Here is a 20,965-nt window from a genome sequence, read left to right as displayed (position 1 = left end):
ACTAATCCACCTGACTCCTACTTCCTGCACTACTCACATCACACTGACCCCTACACTGACCCACCTGATAATTACACCGACCCACCTGGCACCTACACCAACCCACCTGGCACCTACACTGCCAATTACACTGACCATCGCGCTGACACCTACACTGACCATCACGCTGACACCTACACTGACCATCACGCTGACACCTACACTGACCATCACGCTGACACCTACACTAAAAACACATACCCTGAAAACACATACCCTGAAAACACATACCCTGAAAACACATACCCTGAAAACACATACCCTGAAAACACATACCCTGACACATACAATGGCACTGACGCATACACTGACGCATACACTGACGCATACACTGACATGACACATACACTGACACGACACATACACTGACACATTACACTGACACGACACATACACTGACACGACACATCACACTGGCATGACACATACAGTGGCATGACACATACACTGACACATCACACTGGCATGACACATACACAGACACATCACACTGGCATGACACATACACAGACACATCACACTGACATGACACATACACTGACATGACACATACACAGACACATCACACTGACATGACACATACACTGACACATCACACTGACATGACACATACACTGACACATTACACTGACATGACACATACACTGACACGACACATACACTGACACATCACACTGGCATGACACATACACAGACACATCACAATGACATGACACATACACAGACACATCACACTGACATGACACATACACAGACACATCACACTGACATGACACATACACAGACACATTACACTGACATGACACATACACTGACACATTACACTGACATGACACATACACTGACACGACACATACACTGACACATCACACTGGCATGACACATACACTGACACATTACACTGACATGACACATACACTGACACATTACACTGACATGACACATACACAGACACATCACACTGACATGACACATACACAGACACATCACACTGACATGACACATACACAGACACATCACACTGACATGACACATACACAGACACACCACACTGGCATGACACTGACACACATCACACTGACCTACCTGACTCCTACTTCCTGCATTACTCACACACAAACCCCCTCCATACAGCTCAATGGATCCATCCTCCTCCTTACCTCTGCTCTTTGATGCTGCCTTCAGCGACCATCATCCCACCGGGCCTCTCCGACTCCTCCACACTGCCAGCGCCGTCCACCCGCTCCGCCGGGGCCATGCCAGCGCCATCCATCCGCTCCGCCGGGGCCACACCAGCGCCGTCCACCCGCTCCGCCGGGGCCACACCAGCGCCATCCATCCGCTCCGCCTCCATCATATCCCCGCCGGGACCAGGCCAGCGCCGTCAACCCCGCTCCATGATGTCCCCGCCGGGCAGGAGGTCAGCTGACCGACCTCTCGAAGCTCCCATCTCCACCGAGCCACGCCCCTCCGCTGCACTCACACAGACACACAGCGCCGCTCCAGAGGGACAGGCTGGAGCAAAGGAGTCCCGGAGCGGCGCTGTGAGATGAGTACGGTGGGGCGCTCAGCGGGAAACATGGGGGATTGGTGGCGCCGGTGGAACACCACAGCGGGGGCGAGAGAGCAGAAGAGGAGCTCACACTGGGCAGAGGCCGTAGTTGCGCCCTAGGTGGTAGTGCGCCCTAGGCGGCTGCCTACTTCGCCTAGTGGTAGCGCCGGCCCTGCTCTGAGATCAAATGAGATTTGGCTCTTTCAGGGTGATGCAGCCATAGTAGATTTTTTCAGGCACGCTCAACCCTCTTGACAAATGCCAAGATGGTCACCTTAGGAAACAAACAAAAAAAACAAGTCAACACCAACAACATAAAAAGAAGCCTACCGCACCTAGTATTTCCAGGCGGTCTCCCATCCAGGTATTAACAAGGCGCGACCCTTTCTAGCCTCTGAGATCAGCAGAGATTGGGCGCTTTCAGGGGGATGTGCCCATAGGCAATCTCTTTGGGCACTCTCATCCCTCTTGAAAAATGCCAAGATAGTCACCCTGGGAAACAAGCGAAAAAAAACAGGTCAACGCCAACAACATAAAAAGAAGAATACGGCACCTGGTATTCCAAGGCCGTCTCCCATTCAAGAACTAACTAGGCCCAACCCTTCTTAGCCTCTGAGATCAGAAGAGATAGGGTGCTTTCAGGGTGATGTGGCTGTAAGCGATCTCTTTAGGCACTCTCAACCCTCTTGACAAATGCCAAGATGATCCCTTTGGGAAACAAGCGAAAAAAACAGGTCAACACCAACAACATAAAAAGAAGCCTGCGGCATCTGGAAAACCCAGGCGGTCTCCCATCCAGGTACAAACCAGGCCCAACGCTGCTTAGCCTCTGAGACCAAACGAGATTGGGCGCTTTCAGGGTGTTGTGCCCATAGGCAATTTCTTTGTGCACTCTCAACCCTCTTGACACATGCCAAGATGGTCACCTTGGGAAACAAGGGAAAAAAAACAGGTCAACGCGACAACATAATGAGAAGCCTACGGCACCTGGTATTCCCAAGCTTTCTCCCATCCAGGTACTAACCAGGCCCATCGCTGCTTAGCCTCCGAGATCAGATGAGATTAGGCTCTTTCAGGGTGATTTGGCTGTAGGCACTCTCTTTGGGCACTCTGAAGCCTCTTGACAAAGGCCAAGATGGTCACCTTGGGAAACAAGCTAAAAAAAACAGGTCAAAGCCAACAACATAAAAAGAAGCCTACGGCATCCAGTATTCTCAGGCGATCTCCCAATCAAGACACTAACCAGACCAGATCCTTCTATGGCACCTGGTCTTCCCAGGCAGTCTCCCATCCAGGTACTAACCAGGCCTGACGCTGCTTAGCCTCTGAAATCAGACGAGATTGGGTGCTTTCAGGTTGATGTGGCCGTAAGCGTTCTCTTCAAGACACGCCTAACCCTCTTGACAAACGCCAAGATGGTCGCCTTGAGAACAACAGACAAAGCCAACAACATAAAAGGAAGCCTATGGGCTTACAGCGGACCTTAAAAGATGGGACCCACTAGCTCTGTCATGGTTCGGACGCTGTAATGTGTTGAAGATGAACGCGTTGCCACGACTTCTGTATCTACTACAAGCCTTACCTATCAAAATACCCCAGACTTTCTTTCATTCGGTTCGCTCAATCTTTATCAAGTTCCTCTGGCGCGGAAAACATATGCGTATTGGTAGGGCAATGCTATTGCGACCGAAATTGCGGGGAGGTATTGGCTTCCCGGACCCTGCTCTATATTACACAGCGAGGCACATGACACCGGTGGTTGACTGGTGCCGGTGTTCTGCCATATACTGTCCGGCCATGATATAGTGTCCGCTGTGTACTCCGAAGCTGAACGGCTCCTGCGCGGTGAGTGGAGGTGGTAGCCCCACCATCCAAGCAGACATAGGGTTGTGAATATTAAAGGGCCCCTCGCAGGCGAGCTTCGCTCGCCACGCTTCGGGCTTGGCTTCGCTGCGCTCGGCTCTTTTATATTCTTACTCTATGTCCACTTGGATAGTGGGGATAGAACCTGTACTCAGTGCGCAGGTGCCGTTCATGCTCGCAATTTTCGGAATCTGTGTTGCTGTATACTGCGCATGCGCAGTACACAGCGGACACTATCCGATGGGGGACCATATGTGATAAGACACCGGCATGGGGAACTGAAGCTATGGGTCAAGCTAGAGCAGGAGATGGCGCGGGTTCCACTGGCTGGTCTGCCTTGGGTGGGGAGGCCATTGGAGCCCTGTGTGACTACTCACCCATTAATTGGCCCCTCGCTCGCCGAGATGGATAGTTTTTTTTACCTTTCCCACCTGACTAACTTCCCTTCTCCTATGACCCCAATTATTGGACATCCTAGATTCCCTCCGGGCCTGTCTGACCAGGCCTTTACCAGGCAAGCCCCGAAAGGGCTTCTGAGAGCAGCCCTATTTCTTGGACCCACGGGCTTGATTCTCATGGAACCATACTGCTAGAGCAAGTACCTGTTGCATTGGATAGCTGGAGAGCTAGACAGCTAATCCATTTCCTCGGATCACTACCTAACCATTCGTTCTTCTCTAGACAATTCCACCCCTTCGAGGAACTTTGCCTGGATGATGGCCCAATTCATGGTTCCCTCTCTAGGTCCTACCTAATCCTGACAGATGCACAATCCTCCACGGATCCACCCTTCCTAGCTAAATGGAAAAGGGACTTACAAACTACATTCTCCAAACCACAGAAGGACAGAATACTCTTTTTCGCCCATAAGTCGTCACTCTGCAGTAAATATCAGGAGATCTCATATAAGCTGATCACACGCTGGTATCATACAACGGTGGTGTTGGCCAAAATATTCCCCGGTCAATCTGACCGCTGCTGTCGCTGTGGGCAACAGGCTGGCACCATTCTCCACATTTTCTGGGAATGCCCTAAATTACAAACATTCGGGCAGCCTGTCCTGAGACTCATCCACAAGTTCACAGACATTTCCTTAGCCAATGATCCCGCAGCAGTTCTTCTCAATCTAACTCCTATGTCGAGAAAGCGTTATCATAAGTCCTTACTTAAACATCTCCTCAAGGCAGCTAGGGCCTGCATCCCAAGTCAGTGGAAAGAGCAATCTGCTCCAATGGTGACCCAGTGGTTCGCAAGGGTTAATGATATTGAACGAATGGAAGACCTGACTGCCACAATGAGGGATAAAACGGAGGAGCATGGGAACAGATGGTTCTACTGGACCCAGTTTCGCTTTTCGGAAGAATACCTCCGCGAGACATAGTAAGCTCATGGTGATCATTGGAGATCGCTGTTCCAAACGTTGGACAGCTGATGAGCTGGTGAGCCGAGGGCGTCTCTTGCTCCCTGGGAGGGGACCCCATCCTATCCACTCTACCCACGACACCCCCTTACCCCTTCTTTTCCTTTTCTGCCATTTCCTTCCCCAATCTTCTTATTCCCCTTCTCCCTCCTTTCAGTTCTACTATTTCCCTTCTTAACTCAAAAAAGGGAAAAGAAAATGGTATGTTCCGACCCCATTTGACTACTACACTATACTCTTCCTCTATCTATGGATATCTAAACTCTTCGAAGGTAGCAGGGCTAGTATCAATAATATTTTAAGTGGTAGAGGATCCCAACGAGATGGAGCTTTAATCTCATCTTGATATGACCGCAAAGCTGTACACGTGCTATTCTCCTCGGACTTCTTACCATTGGCTCTGATATCCATGCAATATGACCGTTTGTTTGTAACTATTTGTATCACACATTCTGTGAAGTTGCCTTTGCATTGTATGTCGCATACTACTAAATAAAATAAAAAAAAGCCTATGGCACCTGGTATTCCCAGGCGGTCTCCCATCCAGGTACTAACCAGGCCCGACACTGTTTAGCATCCGAGATCAGACGAGATTGGGCGCTTTCAGGGTGATGGGGCCGTAGGTGATCTCTTTGGGCACTCTCAACCCTCTTGACAAACGCCAAGATGGTCACCTTGGGAAACAAGTGAAAAAAAAACAGGTCAAGGCCAACAACATAAAAAGAAGCCTACAGCACCTAGTATTCCCAGGTGGTCTCCAACCCAGGTACTAGCAAGGCCCAACCCTGTTTAGCTTCTGAGATCAGAGGAGATCAGGCGCTTTCAGGGTTATGTGCCCATAGGCAATCTCTTTGGGCATTCTCAACCCTCTTGACAAATGCCAAGATAGTCACCTTGAGATACAAGCGAAAAAAAACAGGTCAATGTCAACAACATAAAAAGAAGAATACGGCACCTGGTATTCCAACGCCATCTCCCATCCAGGTACTAACTAGGCCCAACCCTTCTTAGCCTCAGAGAAGAGAAGAGATAGGGCTCTTTCAGGGTGATGCTGCTGTAAGCGATCTCTTTGGGCACTCTCATCCCTCTTGACAAATGCCAAGATGGTCACCTTCGGAAACAAGCGAAAAAAAAAAACGAATCAACGCCAACAACATAAAAAGAAGCCTACAATAAATGGTATTCCCAGGTGGTCTCCCATCCAGGTACTAACCAGGCCCGACTCTTCTTAGCCTCCAAGATCAGACAAGATTGGGTGCTTTCAGAGTGATGTGGCCATAGGCAACCTCTTCAGGCACTCTCAACCCTCTTGACAAACACCAAGATGGTCACTTTGGGAAACAAGCGGAAAAAAAACAGGTCAACGCCAACAACATAAAAAGAAGTCTACGACACCTGGTATTCCCAGGCGGTCTCCCCTCCAGGTACTAACAAGGCCTGACTCTTCTTAGCTTCCAACATCAAACGTGATCGGGTGCTTTCAGGGTGATGTGCCTGTAGGCAATCTCTTCAGGCACTTTCAACCCTCTTGACAAACGCCAAGATGGTCACCTTGGGAAACAAGCAAAAAAATAAAAATAAGTCGGAAGCTAGAGACAATACGGCCCGAGTCCTCAATTTAATCCATGCGGAGCATGTACAGGGAAGGCCCTTGCTTATGTTGTCAACGGACGTGGAGAAGGCCTTTGACAGGGTGGCCTGGCACTTTATGCAGGCCACCCTGAAACATATAGGTCCAATATATATATATATATCCAATGCAACAGGTACTTGCTCTAGCAGTATGGTCCCCATGGGAATCAAGCCCGTGGGTCCAAGAAATAGGGCTTCTCTCAAAAGCCCTTTCGGGGCTTGCCTGGTAAAGGCCTGGTCAGACAGGCCCGGAGGGAATCTAGGATGTCCAATAATTGGGGTCATAGGAGAAGGGAAGTTAGTCAGGTGGGAAAGGTGAAAAAAACTATCCATCTCGGCGAGCGAGGGGCCAATTAACGGGTGAGTAGTCACACAGGGCTCCAATGGCCTCCCCGCCCAAGGCAGACCAGCCAGTGGAACCCGCACCATCTCCTGCTCTAGCTTGACCCATAGCTTCAGTTCCCCATGCCGGTGTCTTATCACATATGGTCCCCCATCGGATAGTGTCCGCTGTGTACTGCGCATGCGCAGCGAGGCCAAGCCCGAAGCGTGGCGAGCGAAGCTCGCCTGCGAGGGGCCCTCTAATATTCACAACCCTATGTCCACTTGGATGGTGGGGCTACCACCTCCACTCACCGCGCATGAAAATCTCCGAAGCTTCGTCTGCTCCGTACTGCGCATGCGCAGTACGGCGCAGACACTATATCATGGCCGGACAGTATATGGCAGAACACCGGCACCAGAACACCGGCACCAGAACACCGGCACCAGTCAACACCGGTGTCATGTGCGTCGCTGTGTAATATAGAGCAGGGTCCGGGAAGCCAATACCTCCCCGCAATTTCGGTCGCAATAGCATTGCCCTACCAATACGCATATGTTTTCCACGCCAGAGGAACTTGATAAAGATTGAGCGAACCGCATGAAAGAAAGTCTGGGGTATTTTGATAGGTAAGGCTTGTAGTAGATACAGAAGTCGTGGCAACGCGTTCATCTTCAACACATTACAGCGTCCGAACCATGACATCTTTTAGGGTCCACTGTAAGCCCATAGGCTTCTTTTTATGTTGTTGGCTTTGACCTGTTTTTTTTGCTTGTTTCTCAAGGCGACCATCTTGCCGTTTGTCAAGAGGGTTGGGCGTGTCTTGAAGAGAACGCTTACGGCCACATCAACCTGAAAGCACCCGATCTCGTCTGATTTCAGAGGCTAAGCAGCGTCAGGCCTAGTTAGTACCTGGATGGGAGACTGCCTGGGAAGACCAGGTGCCATAGAAGGATCTGGTCTGGTTAGTGTCTTGATTGGGAGATCGCCTGGGAATACTGGATGCCGTAGGCTTCTTTTTATGTTGTTGGCTTTGACCTGTTTTATTTTCCCTTGTTTCCCAAGGTGACCATCTTGGCATGTGTCAAGAGGGTTGAGAGTGCACAAAGAAATTGCCTACGAGCACAACAACCTGAAAGCGCCCAATCTCGCTTGGTCTCAGAGGCTAAGCAGGGTTGGGCCTGGTTTGTACCTGGATGGGAGACCGCCTGGGTTTTCCAGATGCCGCAGGCTTCTTTTTATGTTGTTGGTGTTGACCTGTTTTTTTCGCTTGTTTCCCAAAGTGATCATCTTGGCATTTGTCAAGAGGGTTGAGAGTGCCTAAAGAGATCGCTTACAGCCACATCACCCTGAAAGCACCCTATCTCTTCTGATCTCAGAGGCTAAGAAGGGTTGGGCCTAGTTAGTACTTGAATGGGAGACGGCCTTGGAATACCAGGTGCCGTATTCTTCTTTTTATGTTGTTGGCGTTGACCTGTTTTTTTTCGCTTGTTTCCCAGGGTTTTGGCATTTTTCAAGAGGGATGAGAGTGCCCAAAGAGATTGCCTATGGACACATCACCCTGAAAGCGCCCAATCTCCGCTGATCTCAGAGGCTAGAAAGGGACGCGCCTTGTTAATACCTGGATGGGAGACCGCATGGAAATACTAGGTGCGGTAGGCTTCTTTTTATGTTGTTGGCATTGACTTGTTTTTTTTGTTTGTTTCCCAAGGTGACCATCTTGGCGTTTGTCAAGAGGGTTGAGCGTGCCTGAAAAAATCTACTATGGCTGCATCACCCTGAAAGAGCCAAATCTCATTTGATCTCAGAGGCTAAGCAGGTTTGGGACCTGGTTAGTACCTGGATGGGAGACCGCCTGGGATTTCTCGATGCCATAGGCTTTTTTTTTTAAGTTGTTGGCATTGACTTATTTTTTATTTTTCGTTTTATTCTTTTACTAAGTATAAGTAGAACAACATAAATGTAACAGTCAACCATACAGCATGACCCAGGGTCACAATTACATGGTAACAAAAAATAGGCAGCCAAATAACTCTGGGTTCTCAGAGGGGAGTCCTAGAGTTTCATGCAGAAAAGAGAGAAACCCCACCTCCAACATGTAGTACAGTATAACTAATGCAGCTCCGTTCGGACAAATGTAATCATGGAGAACAACTGGGACCACAGCGAGCCAGCTTATCATGACCTACGTGAACCAGAGTAAAATATGAGCCGGTCGTGTCCAGAACCCTGGGGTTCTTCTGGGTCCCAAAGGCTAGTAAGGAGACAAGGCATAGTCAAAAGGGAGGACGGGGGAAGAAGAGAGTGCAAAGACGGAGAGAGAGGAGGGGGGGGGTGGCGGCGGGGAAAAATAGAAAAATAAAGACAAAAAGGGAGGGGGGGGGGGGGGGGAATGCCACCCAGGGCAGACATGGCCTACGTAGGTAAACGTTAAATGTTCAGTCGTTTTCTGGGACAGGGGCGCTGCTCACCTCCCGAATGTAGTCTCAAGTACCAGTAAAATACCTCCAGGGCCTCCATGTAACACTAAATGCCTCTTCAGTGTTGTGAAGGGTGGCGGTCAATTCTTCCATCCGGAGAATATGATTGACTTTGGAATACCACAGCACCTTGGATGGGGGCTGAGGCTGCCTCCACAGTGTGGGAATGCAGACCCGGGCGGCGTTCAGGAGTTGCATCGTGAGGGTTTTTTTGTATTTTCGAACAGGCTGTTCGGTCAAGTGTAGAAGGCACGCTGCTGGGTTGTCTGCGATATCTACATTTCTGAGAGTTTTTATCGTCCCGGTCACCTCCACCCAAAAGTTCCTCAAGGCCGGGCATGCCCAGAAAATGTGTCCCATGGTCCCCGTATCTGAATTGCACCTCCAACAAACATCCGGGATCGATCTATTCATTTTATTCAGAAGGTATGGGACTCTATACCAGCGTGAGACTATCTTGTATCCTGATTCTTGATATTGGTTTGCGATGGAAGCTTTATGTACTAATGTCAGGATCTTCCCTATCTGTTGTGGGGTAAATGTGTTGCCAAATGCAATCTCCCATTTGTGGATAAATGGTGGGGTCGACTCTTCCTCCTGACTACTTAATATGTTGTACAGGAGGGAGAGGGTGTGTCGCACAGGTTCCTTTTTGTGACAGATGACTCATAGGGCGTCAGGTCTCTAGGAGTGTAGGGGGCCCTTTGTATGGCCAGAAGAAAGTGACGAAGTTGATAAGCATTAAACAATTCAAGCGGAGGGTCAGAAAGCTCGGCGACAGTTTGCGTGGTCTGGAGCCCTCCCGAGGGCCACACCTCTCCCAGACGCTGTTTCCCCACCACTGTCAACTGTCGCAGTTTATTGTTGGTAAATCCCGGTGGGAAGTCTGGATTACCTATAACCGGAGTCATTGGTGACGGCAGGGGAGCAATGTGTGTGCAGCGGAACAACCTCCGCACAACAGCCAACGTAGCTCCCACTACGGGGTGATCTCTGAGGTCTTTTGGTAGGGAGGACAGGAGCCACGGGGAGGTCAATAGGGGAATGGATCCATCCTCAATCTCCATCTCCACCCACTGCTTGTGTGGGCCATTACAATGCCAATCAACGACTCTCGCTAGCAGAGTCGCTCTGTTGTATTGTCTCAGATCTGGGAGACCCAGACCCCCCTTGTCCTTTGGTCTGGCAAGCAATTGCAAACGGGCTCTGGGCGGTTTGCGTGCCCAAATAAAGTCCCGGAGCAGCACCTGCAGTTGTCTGAAAAAAATTGGGGGTAACCGGATCGGTAATGTCTGGAACAAGTATAAGATCCGCGGGAGGGCCGTCATTTTGAATGCATTACAGCGCCCGAACCGGGTCAGTGTTAAAGCATGCCAGTTTCCCAAATCAGATTTCAGTCTATTCAGGAGAGGGACAAAATTAAGCGGGTACAATTGCGCCAAATCCGCTGCGATGTCAACGCCCAGGTAACGTATAGATTTTTCAGCTCAGTAGAATGGAAAAGCGGAGCGTAGCCTCCTGGCCTCACCATCCGGGACCGATATATTCAATACAGCCGACGGTGCAATTGATTTTATAGTTTGATAGGCTGCCGTATCGCCGGAGAGCCGCGAGTATATTGGGAAGTGAAATGTGTGGATTGGAGACGAAAAAAATTAGATCGTCAGCGCATGCCGCAATTTTGTGGTGTGCCGAGGGTTTGGATATGCCAGTAATATTCGGGTCATTCCGAACGTGACACATAAGTGGTTCCAGTGTCAGAATAAAAATTAGGGGAGACAGAGTACACCCCTGCCTCGTCCCATTAGTGATGGGGAAAGAGTCCGAGCACTCTGAAAGCACCCAATCTCATCTGATCTTGGAGGCTAAGAAGAGTCAGGCCTGGTTAGTACCTGGATGGGAGACCACCTGGGAATACCAGTTATTGTAGGCTTCTTTTTATGTTGTTGGCCTTGATTCGTTTTGTTTTTTTTTCGCTTGTTTTCCAAGGTGACCATCTTGGCATTTGTCAAGAGGGTTGAGAGTGCCCAAAGAGTTCGCTTACAGCAGCATCACCCTGAAAGAGCCCTATCTCTTCGCATCTCTGAGGCTAAGAAGGGTTGGGCCTAGTTAGTCCCTGGATGGGAGATGGCTTTGGAATACCAGGTGCCGTAGTCTTCTTTTTATGTTGTTGACATTGACCTGTTTTTTTTTCGCTTGTTTCCCAAGGTGACCATCTTGGCATTTGTCAAGAGGGTTGAGAGTGCCCAAAGAGATTGCCTATGGGCACATAAGCCTGAAAGCGCCCGATCTCCTCTGATCTCAGAGGCTAAACAGGGTCGGGCCTTGCTAGTACCTGGATTGGAGACCACCTGGGAATACTAGGTGCTGAAGGCTTATTTTTATGTTGTTGGCGTTGACTTGTTTTTTTTTTTTGTTTGTTTACCAAGGTGACCATCTTGGTGTTTGTCAAGAGGGTTGAGAGTGCTTGAAGAGCTCGCCTATGGCCACATAACCCTGAAAGCAACAGATCTCGTCTGATCTCAGAGACTAAACAGGGTCGGGCCTTGTTAATACTTGGATGGGAGACCACCTGGGAATACTAGGTGCTGTAGACTTCTTCTCATGTTGTTGGCGTTGACTTGATTTTTTTGTTTGTTTCCCAAGGTGACCATATTGGCGTTAGTCAAGGTTGAGAGTGCCTGAAGAAATCTCCTACGGCCACACCACCCTAAAAGAGCCCAATCTCATCTGATCTCAGAGGCTAAGCAGGGTTGGGACCAGTTTAGTACCTGGATGGGAGACCGCCTGGGATTTCCAGATGCCGTAGGCTTCTTTTTATGTTGTGGCCATTGACCTATTTTTTTCCGCTTGTTTCCAAGGTGACCATCTTGGTGTTTGTCAAGAGAGTTGAGAGTGCCTGAAGATATCGGCTACGGCCACATCACCCTGAATCTGTTCCATCTCGTCTGATCTTGGAGGCTAAGCAGGGTCAGGCCTGGTTAATGCCTGGATGGGAAACCGCCTGGGAATACCAGGTGTCGTAGGCTTCTTTTTTTTTTCAAATATATTTTTTTCTCCAAATAGGGGAAGACGGTCCCCCGAGTACATAATGCAACAGAGAAATACAGAGCAAAAAGCAGCTGAACAATACTTGATACAGGTATATTCGCAACTGTGAGTCTGCCTTCCATCAATCACAATGATTCGAGGCACGGATAAAGTACTGTACCAAGATCCAGGGTCACACAAACCCCCAGGTCCCTCCGGCATAATCCATCCAGAGGGGGGTGTGGGGCCGTCATTCCCAATTTTCCACTCTTTCCAAAAGAGAGAGGGGGTGGAGGGGGTGAGAGATAGGGGAGGAAGGCAGAAAAGAGAAGGGTTGAAAGATCAGAAAAGGAGAAGAGGGGACGAGACACGATGGCAGCCACTGTCCAAGGGGCCAGTCAAGGAAAGCTCAGAGCACTAAGGCGATAGCAGGCGACATCCTTCCAGCGAGAATATAAAGGTATTCCAGATGTCTCAGGTTTGTTTAAAAAATTCTTGTATACCTTGTGATGTGAGGATCAAGTCCTCCATTTTTTTTAATGTCCTCTATTTTCCTAAGCCAGTGGGTAATGAAAGGGGGGGAACATTTTTTCCAATAGAGAGGGATGCAGGATTTCGCCGCATTTATCACATGCCATAAAATAGATTTTTTTGTACTTCTTAAAGGGGAGGGCCACCCTGAAAAACAAAAAAATGTTAAAAATTACAAAAAATCTAAAAAAAAAAAAAAATGAAAAAAAATTTTTTTTTTACTTACCAGAAATGCCTGTTGCTAGGCACTTTCTCCTAATCTTCCTCTTCCTCCTCCGCGGAGATCTTCTGTCTTCTGTCTTCGTCGCGGCGTCTTCTGGGTAATGAGTCGCGCTGTGTTCTGGGAACTGTGTGTTCCAGAACACAGCGCGTCCCATTCAGAAAGCGCTGCGGGACTCGCGCATGCGCAGTAGCTGCGGGACTCGCGCATGCGCAGTAGGAAACGGGCAGTGAAGCCATAAGGCTCCACTGCCTGTTTCCCTTACAAGGGATGGTGGCGCCGGGACCCGAGAGCCGAGGGACGGGTCGGCCTCGGGCGGCCGACATCGCGGGCGCCCTGGACAGGTGAGTGTGTTTATTAAGTCAGCAGCTGCAGTGTTTGCAGCTGCTGACTTTTTTTTTTTTTTTTATAACTGGCCCTCCACTTTAATGGGAATCTGTGAATGGTGCAAGAGAAAGAATGCAGCCTCTTCCTGGATGTAGAAGTCTGTGAATTTTTGTGTTATGCATCGGATCTCTGTCCAGAAGTCCACCAAGCTGAGGCAGGACCAAAAAATGTGCAGCAACGTGCCCTCTTCTTCTCCACACCTCCAGCATATGTTCGAGGAAGAGGAGAAACATTTCTGCAGCTTTGATGGTGTCAAATACCACCTGGTGAGAAGTTTAAAATTCGTCTCCTGTATCTTCGTGCACAGCGACATTTTGAGAGCCAAAGTGATAATGCGTTGTCTCTGTGCTGGGGAAAATTAGCAATTAAGGTCCTTTTCCCAGTTGGACAGACAGGTTAAGTGTGGGTAATCTGTTTGAGAGAGAATGTGGGCCAAAGGGCCTTCGCTCCTGCATAGAGTCTCAAACTCCGACTGAGGGCGGGCGAACGTTTGAGGATTGGGGATGGAATGGAGAAAATGATGTCGTTGCGCCGCTCTCCAAAAAGGCAGTTGGAAAGCCCTGTCGGATCTGTTAGGGTTGAGAAAGAAGGCCATTTTCCATCAATGACGAATTTAGACGCATTGTCTAGGTTGGAATTTCTAAGTGGATCCCCAGTTCAAAGGTTGGATGGCCACGTATAGGGAATAGGGGGGAAGTCAAAGACGTGAGTGTGTTTTGGGTAGCGATCAGGTGACTGACTTTCAACTAAGCCCCTATAGTGGGATGTGACATAAATTCTGTGGGGGAATACTTATAGCACCACATGGCGCTTCTTAGCGGAATTCGGGAGTGAGCTTAGAAAGTTTGTTTCGATTCCAGTCCAATACATGCCCCAGATGGGAGGCCAGGTAGTAGCGTCGCAAGTTAGGGAGAACAAACCCTCCCTTTTGTTTAGACAATGTCAGCTGTGACCGCTTAAGTCTGGGATTTTTGTGGGCCCAGTTAAATTGAGTGAGCAAGAATTGAGCTTGCTTAAAAAACAGGACTGGAATCTGGATCGGGAGAGCTTGGAAAAGATAAGTAAATTTAGGGAGTATGTTCATTTTAATGAGATTGCATCTGCTGAACCAGGAATGGAGGCCAGAATGCCACCCGTGAAGCAAACTGCGGATCTTAGTGACAAGGGGTGGGGGGAAGTTCAACATAAACGTACGCGCGATGTTCACTCAGACCTATATGGCGAAGGACCGAGAACATTAATGTCCATTTGACCCGATCAAAAGCCTTCTCGGCATCAGTACTCATGAAAAGACAAGGGGTCCCAGATGACTTTGCTTTACGGATCAGGGTAAGCACCTTAGTGGTGTTGTCCCTATCTTCCCTGACGGGAATAAAACCTAACTGGTCAATATGTATAAGGGACTACAAGTGATGTGCCAATCACGTGGCGAGGAGTTAGAGAATAGTTTTAGGACCGAATTTTGGAGGGAAATGGGTCTGTAGCTCCCACATAGGCCTGGGTCCTTGCCCTCCTTAGTTATCAACGAGATGTGGGCTCTAAGGGTATCATCAGGAAAATAAATTCACCAAGCGCAGGCCGAGAATAGGGAGGAAGGTCTTAAAGTATTGTGCGGTATATCCGTCAGGGCCCGGAGCCTTACCCACCTTCGGAGGTCCCACGGCCGTCTGGACTTCTTCCAGTGTGATCGGGTCCTCCAAGTACTCCCGTGATTCCGATGAGAGGGTTGGTAGACCAGAACCGGTTACATATCTGTCTATATTGTCCTGTCCAGACCCTGAATCGGGCAGGTTGTAGAGATCAGAGTAACATTTTTCAAAGACTTCGACTATTTGGGTTGGGGTAGAGGCCCTCTGGCCATTCTCATCTATCAACTGTGGTATGTAAGAGCCAGATTTCAACTCCTTTACCGACCTGGCTAAGATTTTTCTGCATGTGTCCTCTGATTCCTACGTCAGTTTACGACAAAACTGGAGTGCCGCTTTCGCTTTATAATGGAGTAGGACAGCAATATGGGTATGGAGTGTCCCCAATTCAATCTCTAAGGTCCGTAAGGGGGTATGTTTATGTTTCGCTTCCACAGAGGCAAGTTCACGAAACAGATTAGCAAGCTGTTCCTTCCGTGTTCGTTTGATGCGCGCCCCGTGCCTGATAAGTACCCTGCGGAGTACTGACTTGTGAGCCTCCCAAATTATCCCCGGGTCACAGTCCTGCTTTAGTTTTCTTGGAAATAAAGGTCCAATTCCCTGGTCACATCTGCTAAAACTTCCGGTATCTGGAGGAGGCTCTCATTAAGGTGCCAGAATAGAGACCTAGGTGAGGGGTAGGGAGCGAGGAGCAAGAGGCAGAAGTGTCAACCGATGGCGAAAGGGGACATTAAAGTCCCCACCTAATATCAATTGGCCCTCCCGAAAGTCACATAATCTGTGCAGGGTAGTTCTGAGGAACGTGTCTTGGTGATCATTGGGAGCGTACACAGTGGCAAATGTAAAAAGGCGCTCTCCAATGTGGCCCCTAAGAAAAAGATATTGGCCCCCAGGGTCCACCAGAGAATCCTGGAGAACCCAGGGGAGCCTGCTAGAGATCAGAATGGAGAGGAGGGGTTAGTAGAGTGGTAGACCTTAGGGAAGGATCTCAACCATAGAAAGGGGAGGCTAGTATTTTTAAAATGTGTTTCTTGTATAAAGGCCACATCAGTACAGGATGTGTTCAGTTCTCACAGGAGGATCCACCGTTTTTCAGGGGAGTTCAGTCCCTTAACGTTTAGAGAGGTGACCTTGACTGAGTCTGCCATCGCTCCTCGGGGAGGGGGAGGGGGACATCAGAGAAAAGCAAAGAAAGTTGAACCAAGGTAGGTTTTGGGTAGGTAATGCATGGCGGGAACTAAGGGGGAGAAAGGAAGGGCAAATGGAAGGAAAGGTAAAGGGAAAAAGAGGCCGGGCACCTCAACCCCAGGGGGAGAGGGAAATTAAGGGTTGTCCGCACTCAACAGTACAGGAAGGGTATACTAAAACAGCACAATTATGCTATAGCGCTTACCAGATGTACACTGGGTTTAAAGCGCTGTCCTACTTGGGTTATTGGGTAGACAGGTCGGAGAGGGAGCCCCCGAATCCTAGTCCCCCCAGTCCCGGCAGTGGTAAATGTCACGTCTGATACCGGTATGCAAATAAAAGACAATCAGTAACATCAAAGAAACAAAAAACAATAGTATAACCAAAACAGAGGTAGAGCATATAACTGTCAGCACTGAGGTGTCTCCTCGGCTCGCCCTAAACATAGGCATGCACGAGGGAGCCCGTCACAACAGAAAAGGCATCACAGAATGGGATCCACCACCCCCCGTCCCATACCCCTAAAGTACATGCAGTCCCCGGACAAATGCATTTCTCCCTTTGGCAGATTGTCCTCTCCTTACCCCCCTCTCCCCCGTCCACGCCCCGGGGGAAAAGGGGCAGGGAAGGGGGGAAAGGGGGAGTGGAAGGGGGGAAAGGGGGAGTGGAAGGGGGAAAGGGGGAGGGAAAGGAGGGAAGGGAAGGGTGGGAAGGGGGGGAAGGGAGGGGGGAAACAGGGGAGAGGGGACAAACATGCAGAAATGTCAAGTCCTTTAGCGCACTCCCACCAGCAAACACCCGGACCCCATAAATTTCAACTCCTCCCCTCCATGGTCACCACATCAAGATGAAAGAGGAGCAGCCCTGGTCGGTGCATGGAAAATCCGGCAGGCAAGGGGCTGGGGCCACCATCCCTCCATCCAACGGGAGACTTCACCCGAGCAGCAGTCCTGGGGCCCGCCAATTAGTGTCTCTCCTGCATCGCCATCGGGGGCTGTGTAGAGCATCCAGAGGGAGGCTGGGACCGCCCAAACAGTAAGGGGTAAATCCTCCAGGGGGGTCCAGAGTCACCCTGGAGGGAAGCAGTGTCTCGTACCAATAGGCTCAATAAATAAGTCATCCAGGGTCCCCGAAAGCTGCAGAAGGCAATGTCGGCAAAGAGTAGGTGGGAGCCAGAGGGGGGGACAAGGGGCGCATCCAGGGGGAGGGGACACATATGCATTAGGTATCACTCAGACCCCCCAAAGTGCAAATCCCCCATCTAAGGTGAAGACTCCAGAAGGGAAGATGAGCCGCCCTGGTCTGTACATGAAAGAACCTGCTGCCAAGGGGTTGGGGCCATCATCCCTTCCTCCAATGGGAGATGCCACCGGAATGAAAGCCCGTGTCCTGTCAAGTGGTGCCCCTCTGACAATGTCGTTGTGGTATATGTGGAGCATCCAGGGAGAGGCAGGGACCACCCAAACAGTGAGGGGTAAAACCTCCAAGGGTGACCGGTGTCAGACAGGAGGATAGCGGTGTCTTGTACAAGTTGGTTAATTAGACAAGTCATCCAGTGTGTTCCTGTGAGCAGCGGAAAGAAAGGTCGGTAAGGATTATGAATGGGTGGGGGCCAGGGAGTGCATAAAACTGCCACCAGATGACAGGGGCAGAGAGGGCAAGGGGATGAAACTCAGATCTGGTAGGTGGGGGCGGGGGTGAGGAGTGTCCCTCATATTACTCACGTTGGCCATACCTTGAAGCTGAGCGCTCTGCATACCCAGGACGTTCTTCTGTATAATCTAGCCTGTCTTTTGTACACATTAGTCGGTCCTCTGTATACACTAGTCTGTCTGTATACACTAGTGTATACAGATAAGCTAGATTATGCAGAAGAACGTCCTGGGTATGCAGAAGTGGAGGCTAGAGTGTATACAGACGGACTAGTGTATACAAAAGACCGGCTAGTTTATATAGGGAGGCTAATGTGTGCAAAAGACAGGCTAGTGTATACAAATAGGCTAGATTATAGAGAAGAACATCTTGGGTATGCAGAGAGAGAGGCTGGGTTACACAGAGAGGCTGGTGTATGCAGACTTGCTAGTGTATACAGACGGACTAGTGTATAGAGAGGCTTGGGTATACAGAGAGCTAATGTATAAAGAGCAGCTAGTGTATACAAAAGACATCCAAGGGTATACAGAGAGACTCGTGTATGCAGAAGACCGGCTAGTTTATACAGAGAGGCTAAAGTGTACAAAACACAGGCTAGATTATACAGAAGAACGTCCTGGGTATGCAGAGATGGAGGCTAGGGTATACAGAGAGAGAGACTGTGATACACAGAGAGGAAGGAGTATGCAGACTTGCTAGTGTATACAGATGGACTAGTGTATACAGTAGACCGGCTAGTTTATACAGAGAGGCTAATGTGTACAAAAGACAGCCTAGTGTATACAGATAGGCTAGATTATACATAAGAAGGTCCTAGTTATGCAAGAGATGGAGGCTAGGGTATGCAGAGAGAGAGGCTTGGTTACACAGACTTGCTAATGTATACAGACGGACTAGTGTATACAGAGTACCGGCTAGTTTATACAGAGAGGTTAATGTGTACAAAAGACAGGCTAGTTTATACAGATAGGCTAGATTATACAGAAGAACGTCCTGGGTATGCAGAGATGGAGGCTAGGGTATACAGAGAGAGAGAGCGAGGCTGGGTTACACAGAGAGGCAGGAGTATGCAGACTTGCTAGTGTATACAGATGGACTAGTGTATACAGTAGACCGGCTAGTTTACACAGAGAGGCTAATCTGTACAAAAGACAGGCTAGTGTATACAGATAGGCTAGATTATACAGAAGAAGGTCCTGGTTTATGCAAGAGATGGAGGCTAGGGTATGCAGAGAGAGAGGCTTGGTTACACAGACTTGCTAGTGTATACAGACGGACTAGTGTATACAGAGGACCGGCTAGTTTATACAGAGAGTCTAATGTGTACAAAAGACAGGCAATTGTATACAGATAGGCTAGATTATACAGAAGAACGTCCTGGGTATGCAGAGATGGAGGCGAGGGTATACAGAGAGAGAGGCTAGAGTATGCATACAGGCTAGTGTATACAGATAGGCTAGATTATACAGAAGAAGGTCCTGGTTTATGCAAGAGATGGAGGCTAGGGTATGCAGAGAGAGAGGCTTGGTTACACAGACTTGCTAGTGTATACAGGCGGACTAGTGTATACAGAAGACCGGTTAGTTTATACAGAGAGGCAAATGTGTACAAAAGACAGGCTAGTGTATACAGATAGGCTAGATTATACAGATAGGCTAGATTATACAGAAGAACGTCCTGGGTATGCAGAGATGGAGGCTAAGGTATACAGAGAGAGAGGCTAGAGTACGCATACTTGCTAGTGTATACAGATGGACTAGTGTATACAGAGGACCGGCTAGTTTATACAGAGAGGCTAATGTGTACAAAAGACAGGCTAGTGTATACAAATAGGCTAGATTATAGAGAAGAACGTCCTGGGTATGCAGAGATGGAGGCTGGGTTACACAGAGAGGCTAGTGTATGCAAGCTTGCTAGTGTATACAGACGGACTAGTGTATACAGTAGACCAGCTAGTTTATACAGGGAGGCTAATGTCTACAGAAGACCGGCTAGTGTATACACATAGGCTAGATTATAGAGAAGAACGTCCTGGGTATGCAGAGATGGAGGCTAAGGTATACAGAGAGAGAAGTTGAGTTACAAAGAGAGGCTAGTGTATGCAGACTTGCTAGTGTATACCGGTGGACTAGTGTATACAGAGAGGCTTGGGTATACAGAGAGCTAATGTATAAAGAGATGCTAGTGTATACAAAAGACAACCAATAGTAGACAGTGAGGCTCGTGTATACAGAAGACCGGCTACAGAGAAGCTAATTTGTACAAAAGACAGGCTAGTGTATACAGATAGGCTAGATTATACAGAGGAAGGTCCTGGGTATGCAGAGATGTAGGCTAGGGAATCCAGAGAGAGACTGTGTTACACAGAGAGGCTAGAGTATGCAGAAGACCGGCTATTTTTTTTACAGATAGGCTTGTGTATACAGAAGACAGTCTGGGGAATTCAGTAAGGCTAGTGTATGCAGAGAGGCTGGGACACCGAGACTATTGTAAAAAGAAGGCAGGCTAGTGTATATAGATTACGGGCACCTGTATACAGAAGACAGAGAGACTAGTCTATATTGAGTGGCTGGTGTACACAGAGAGATTCATGTATACAGAAAAGCTAGCGTGTAAAGAAAACAGGACTTTATTTTTTGCTAATGCAACTACTTCTGAAACATTTTTTCATATTTTGGTGCTGTTACAAAGTGGTGTGTTGTCAGTGGTGATATCAATGTGACAGTTAATGTGGAGAACTACAACTATTCAAAATAGAGCAAAAAGTTTATTTTGTTAAGTCATTGACTGATAGACGTTGAGTAATTGGCCGTTATTGGTTTGGCAGTACATGGTTTATTTTGATGTAAGATAGTTTTATTCTCTACTTATAGCCGAGTTTTACACGACTTTATTATTAGCATTATTCGCATTATTCATATATATTATGCAGAGTGTAAGTATTGCAGTGAGACGATATTGCTTTTAAAAGATTTGTATTATTATACATAGCATTGTTAGCA

The 20,965-nt window shown here is 48.6% G+C and overlaps 6 pseudogenes; 2 read left to right on the top strand and 4 right to left on the bottom strand.

Annotated features, from left to right (window-relative positions):
* Positions 1–2,566: 2,566 nt before the first annotated feature.
* On the bottom strand, positions 2,567–2,685 carry LOC143958813 (5S ribosomal RNA; annotated as a pseudogene).
* A 2,695-nt stretch (positions 2,686–5,380) lies between these two features.
* LOC143958334 (5S ribosomal RNA) lies at positions 5,381–5,499 on the bottom strand (annotated as a pseudogene).
* Positions 5,500–5,599: 100 nt separating this feature from the next.
* Positions 5,600–5,718, bottom strand: LOC143958423 (5S ribosomal RNA; annotated as a pseudogene).
* A 320-nt stretch (positions 5,719–6,038) lies between these two features.
* On the bottom strand, positions 6,039–6,157 carry LOC143958521 (5S ribosomal RNA; annotated as a pseudogene).
* A 5,629-nt stretch (positions 6,158–11,786) lies between these two features.
* On the top strand, positions 11,787–11,905 carry LOC143958745 (5S ribosomal RNA; annotated as a pseudogene).
* A 95-nt stretch (positions 11,906–12,000) lies between these two features.
* Positions 12,001–12,120, top strand: LOC143958781 (5S ribosomal RNA; annotated as a pseudogene).
* The last annotated feature ends 8,845 nt before the right edge of the window (positions 12,121–20,965 follow it).

Source organism: Lithobates pipiens, unplaced genomic scaffold (genome assembly GCF_037356315.1).
Source record: "Lithobates pipiens isolate NorthernLeopardFrog02 unplaced genomic scaffold, aLitPip1_a1.2 Scaffold_61, whole genome shotgun sequence".
NCBI lineage: Eukaryota > Metazoa > Chordata > Amphibia > Anura > Ranidae > Lithobates > Lithobates pipiens.
Note: the sequence above shows the minus strand (reverse complement) of the source record. Positions and strands in the feature narration are given on the sequence as shown.